The following is a 6000-nucleotide window of genomic DNA, read 5'->3' as shown; positions in this document are numbered from 1 at the left end:
TAATAATTGATAATATGTAGTTATTGCCATTTTATTAATTGTTTTCTGATTGTTTTGTAGTTCTTCTCAGTTCCTGTCTCATTCTCTTGCTCTCCTTGTATGTTGATGACTTTATATAGTGTTGTGTTTGGATTCCTTTCTCTTTATTTATTGTATATCTCTTGTAGATTTTTGTTTTGAGGTTACTATGTACTTCATACATACCAAGCTATGTTTATAGCAGTCTATTTTAAGTTAATGGTCACTTAAGTTCAAACACATTCTAAAATCACTACAATTTTGACTCACCCCCGCTCCATGTTTATTTTTTTGGTGACTATTGTTTACTTCTTTTTTGTGTGTTTACATATATTCCTTAATTTATTATTCTAAATACACACGATCCTGCTACTTTTGCCTTTTAACCTTTGGACTAGCTTTAGAGTTAATTGATATACAGCTTTTTTAAGTGTTTGCCTTTGTCAGTGAGAATTTCCTTGTTTCCTGTATTTTCTTACATTTTTTATTTTTTCTTCTTAAAGAAGTCCCTTTAACATTTCTTGTGATATTGGTTTAATGATGATAAACTCCTTTTCCTTTTTTTTGTCTGGGAAACTTTTTATCACTTCTTCAATTCTAAATGATAGCTTTGCTGAGTAGAGTAATCTTGGTTGTAGGTCCTTGCTTTTCATCACTTTGATAATTTCATACAAATCCCTCTGGCCTGCAAAGTTTCTCTTGAGAAATTAGCTGACAGTTTTACAGGAGCTCCCTCGTAAGTAGTTAACTGTTTTCCTCTTGCAGCTTTTAATATTCTATGTCTTTATCCTTTTGCATTTTAATTATGGTGTGTCTTGGTGTGAATCTCTTTGGGTTCATCTTTTTTGGGGCGCTCTGTACTTCCTGGACTTGTATTTCTATTTCTCTCACCAGGTTAGGGAAGTTTTCCAGTCTCGTTTCTTCAAACAAGTTTTCATTCCTTTGCGCATTCTCTCACCTCCTACTGGTACCCCTGTGACGTGAACGTTGGTATGCTTGATGTTTTCCTAGGGGACCCTTCAACTATCATTTTTTTTCTTATGCTGTGCTTGGGCGGGGAGGGCGTTCCCTACCAAGAGGCCCCCAACCACAGCATAAATGGTGGCTGACTTTGGCCTATGCTGAAGCACCTCCCAAGAAGCTCCAGAACCAACATAACTGATGGCTGGCCATACCAGAAAACCACCCAACAAGCTCCATAAATGATACACCCAAAGGGTGGACTTGGCTGGCACCAGAGCCCCGGTAGAGTGACTCCCATTTCATAGGGTCAACCTCCACACAACAGTTCATCTGCTATAGTCACAGCTGGTTCTCACAACCAGTTAGCCTGAGGGCCAACCCCACCCACTGATATTCCAGCAGCATTCAAAGCTCAACTATAGTAGGAGGATACACACAACCTACACAAAAGACATCCCTGGAGCACCTGACTCAGGTAACCAGGGAGACTTCGCCAATGGGCCATACAGGACACCTACTACATAAGGCCAAGTCCGGCTTGTGGCGGCTTAGTTGAAGCTACATTCCAGGCCCAGATTGGCTGCCATTTATACCAGGCTTGGGGCCACCTGATGGAAGTTATAATCCAAGTTGAGACTGGTCGCCACTTACTCTGGACTTGGGGCTGCTTAGCAAGAATTACAAGGCACATGGAAGTTGTTTGTGGCTTGTTTGGTGTTTGCAGGCCTTTGAAAGGTTTGGGGAAATCTGCAGCATGAGCTGAGACAGGTCGCTTGTGTGGAGGAACTGAAAGAAGAGACTCAGGCTAGGCAGGCAAGTGGGTTGGGAGCGGTCTACAGGAATCACCAGGGCAGGGCAAACAGTGTTAGCCAGGTTAATGGAGATCACATATTTTGTGCCTATCTATGTTGTGTTGGTTGGGTGGGAGGGAAGGTCCGCAAAGGAACAATGGTGCCTGCCAGCACTTCTGTCCCCAGAGAGTTGCTCTGACGCCTGCCCCTCCAGCCCTTGCTTCGAAATTAGTTTCTCCCTGTATGTACCTGGTGCTTTTGAGCTGGTACATTGGAGCTTAGAGCCAGTGAGTTTGTGAGCTTGTGAGTTTATGCGCTGGCCCTTTAATGTCTGCAGTGCTTCCATCTCTAGCAGCCTCTTGCCCTCAAATGCAATCCCCACTGATTTTCACAGCCAGATGTTATGGAGACTCTTCTTCCCAGCACTGATGCCCTAAGCCTGGGAGCCTGGGGTGGGGCTGGGGCCCTTTGCTCCTCAGGGGGGACCTCTGCAGCTGAGATACTCCTTCTGAGTCTTAATTACCACGCCGGGGGGCGGTGAGACCTATCTGTTCAGCTCTTCCACCCCTCCTACAAGTCTTGATGTGACTTCTTTTTTATATCCTTAGTTATAGGAATTCTGTTCAGCTAGTCTTCAGGTGGTTCTTAATGATAGCTGTTTCATAATTTAGTTGTGATTTTGATGTGGTCGTGGGAAGAGGCAAGCACGGTTTTATGTACTCCTCCATCTTGACTGGAAGTCGTTCTTTTTTTCTTAATCTAGTTAAGGTTTCATCAGTTTTGTTGTCCTTTTCAAACAATGCTCAGTGGGTTTTTTTTCTGTTGTTTTTCTGTTGTCTATTTCATTTATCTCTGCTCTAATCCTCATCATTTCCTTACTTCTGCTAGCTTTGGGTTTTAAATGTTATTTGAGGTGTGAAGGTAGGTTGTTGATTTGAGATCTTTCTTCTTTTTTAGTGTGAAGATTTATATTATGAACTTTCCTCAATACTGTTTTCACTACATCCCATAAGTTTGGGCATATCGTGTTTTCATTTTAATTTGTCTCAAGATATTTTCCAGTTCTCTTTGTGATTTCTTCTTTGATGCATTGGTTCTCTAAGAATGTGTTAATTTCCACATACTTGTGGATTGTCCAGTTTTTCTTTCTGCTGTTGATTTCCAGTTTCATTCCATTGTGATCGGAAAAGATACTTTGTATAATTTCAGTTCTTTAAAATTTGTTGACTTGTTTTGTGGCCTAACGTGGTCAGTCCTGGAGAATGTTTCATGTGCACTTGAGAAGAATATGTATTCTGCTATTATTGGAGGAAGTGTTCTGTATGTCTCGTCAGTTCAATTGGTCTGTAGTGTTTTTCAGGTTCTCTGTTTCCTTATTTCTTCTGCTTGGTTTATCCATTATTGATAGTGGGGTATTGAATCTCCTACTATTACATTTATATTTCACTCTTCAATTCTGTTAACATTTGCTTCATATATTTAGGAGTTCTGGTATTTTGCCCATATATAATTGTTATATTTTCCTGGTGAATTGACCCTTTTGTCTGATATTAGCATAGCCACTTCCGTTCTCTTGGCTACCATTTGCATGGAATAGCCTTTTCCATCCTTTGACTTTCAGCTATATGTGTCCTTAGATCTAAAGTTAGTCTCTTGTAGACAGCATACAGTTGGATCCTTTGAAAAGATATTATCCATTCACCCAATCTATGTCTTTTGATTGGGGGAATTCAATGCACTTATATTTAATGTAATTACAGGGAAATATTATTGCCATTTTCATTGTTTTCTATAGCATTTTTATCCCTCATTTCTTTTATTACTCGTGTGTGTGTGCGTGTTGTAGTGCCAGGCTTTGATTTCCTTCTCATTTCCTTTTGTGTAAATTCTAGAGATGTTTTCTTTGGTTACTGTGAGGATTATATAAAAAAATCTTAGTCATAAAAATATTTTTTAAATTCATATCAACTTGAATTGCATACAAAAAACTCTACTTCTTTCTAGCTCTGCCTACCCTATACTTTGTTATTGATGTCACAAATTATACTTTATAAATTTTGGACCCATCAACATAGATTTGATTATTTTTTATGCTTTTGTCTTTCAAATTCTATACAAGAACTGGGTTTGCCAAAATTACAATAATACAGATTTCTATATTTGCCCACATATTTACCTTTATCAGAGAACTTTATATTTCCATAAGGCTTTGCGTTGCTCTGTAGCATCCTTTTGTTTCAACTTAAAGGACTTCTTTTAGCATTTCTTGTAGGGCAGGTCCAGTGGTGATAAACTCCCTCACGCAAACTCTTGGAAGTACTAATTTGTCCCCTATTGTTAAAGAACAGTTATGCTGTATATTGTATTATTCGTTAATAGTTTTTCCTTTCAGCACTTCCAATATTATCATTCTACTACCTTCTGGCCTGAAAGGTTTATTGCTGAAAAAGCTGCCGATAATCTTGTAGAGGTTCCCTTGTGTGTATATGAGTATTTGCTTTCGGGATTATTATTCTTTGACTTTCATCAGTTTAATTATAATGTACCTCAGTGTGGGTCTCTGGGTTTATCCTACTTGCAGTTTGTTGAGCTTCTTGAATTATTCCCATTTCTTTCCTCAAATTTGATGGTTTATCCATTATTCCTTGAAATAACTTCTCTGCCCTTTTTCTATTTCATAATGTGTACATTAACCTGTTCGATGGTATCCTGTAAGTCCCTAGGGATATCTTCACTTCATTTTTTTTTTATCCTTCCGACTTGGTATTATCAAAAAAGCTGTCTCACAGTTCTCTCTTTTGTTTCATCGTCTTCTCTTGAACTGTTCTAGTGAATTTTTTAATTATCATATACTTCAGCTCCAGAATTTGGTTTTTAATATTTCTGTCTCTTCATTGACATTCTCACTTTGTTTATGCATTGTTTTTTCTGATTTGCCAATCACATTCCTTTTTAGTTCATTGAGCATCTTTAAGACAATGGTTTTTAAATTGTCAGGTAATTCAGAGATCTGCATTTCTTATAGGGTTGGTTTCTGAGATTTATGTCTTAGATTGGAGTCATGTTCACCTGTTTATATACCTTGTGAACTTTGTTGAGATTTTCACATTTGAAAAATACGCACCTCTTCGAGTCTTTACAGACTGCCTTCGCCAATCAGCCGTGTTAGAAGTTCTGGGACCTCCCAAACCTTTTCTGGAGATTTATCTTCTCTGGGCTTATGTGTGTGCTTTTTCCCCAGGATATACATCTGCTTTTAGCTGTTTTAATTTCTCTAAGAGGTCTGCCCCTGTTTCTTCTCAGGAGCTGTTTCAGTTTCTATTGTATTCCTGTCTATAGTCTCCTGCACCTCCTACTCCTGCCTTGAAGATCTGTAGACTCCCTGTTGTTCTAATCCACCTCTGTGCTCTGTTGTTTTCAGTGGCCTTCGACTAGCATCCCAACTGTGCTACCGCTAGCATTCCAAGTCAGTTGAGAATCTAGTGCCTCAAGCAGTTCCCACACAAACCAGAATGTTGGACACAAGTTCCATTTTATTCTTTCTTTCTGTCCCAAGGGAGGAGCCAGGAATTGAGAGTTTCCTCTCAATTGCATCACACTCTGTTGAGTAAGGGTAGGGGCTAGGATGAGCAAAATGCTACAAACTTTTCTACACTTTTTGGTGCAGCCTCTTCCTGGCTTTGTGTTCATCTGGGTGCTGTGGATTCCCAACTCATTTCCAGAGTTTGGTCCTTATATTGTTGTTAGCTCAGTGTCTCCGTGGGGAATGAGGACCTGGAGCTTCATTGGTGATGTGACTCCCCATCCACCTGCTTTTTGCTATCCCTATGGTATTCACTAGTCAAGAGTATCTTGATGAAAAATATGCTTGGAAAACATGCTATCCAATGAGTTTTATTTACATATCTACCATTGTCTATTATCAAAACTAATTTCAAATAGCTAAACCATTAGAATAAAAATCTTTTAGCTTTTAAATGAATTTTAAGTTAAAAATATCACCACTGTTGATATGAAGTTAAACTTAAATAATTATGGTAAATATAGAACTGTTTGGAACTTAATCTCATTCTTATAAGAAGAGATATTGAAATAAGTTTGGCCTAACAAAAAAATTCCCCAAGTTTTACCCTCAAACCCCTCAGATTTTAAAAATGGAATCCTAGAAATCTCAACCAGAAATCCTTTCATAATTATTTATGGAAAAAATTTGCTCTTGTTGGGAGGG

This window comes from Pteropus vampyrus, unplaced genomic scaffold, assembly GCF_000151845.1.
Source record: "Pteropus vampyrus isolate Shadow unplaced genomic scaffold, Pvam_2.0 Scaffold101, whole genome shotgun sequence".
NCBI classification, from domain to species: domain Eukaryota; kingdom Metazoa; phylum Chordata; class Mammalia; order Chiroptera; family Pteropodidae; genus Pteropus; species Pteropus vampyrus.
Note: the sequence above shows the minus strand (reverse complement) of the source record.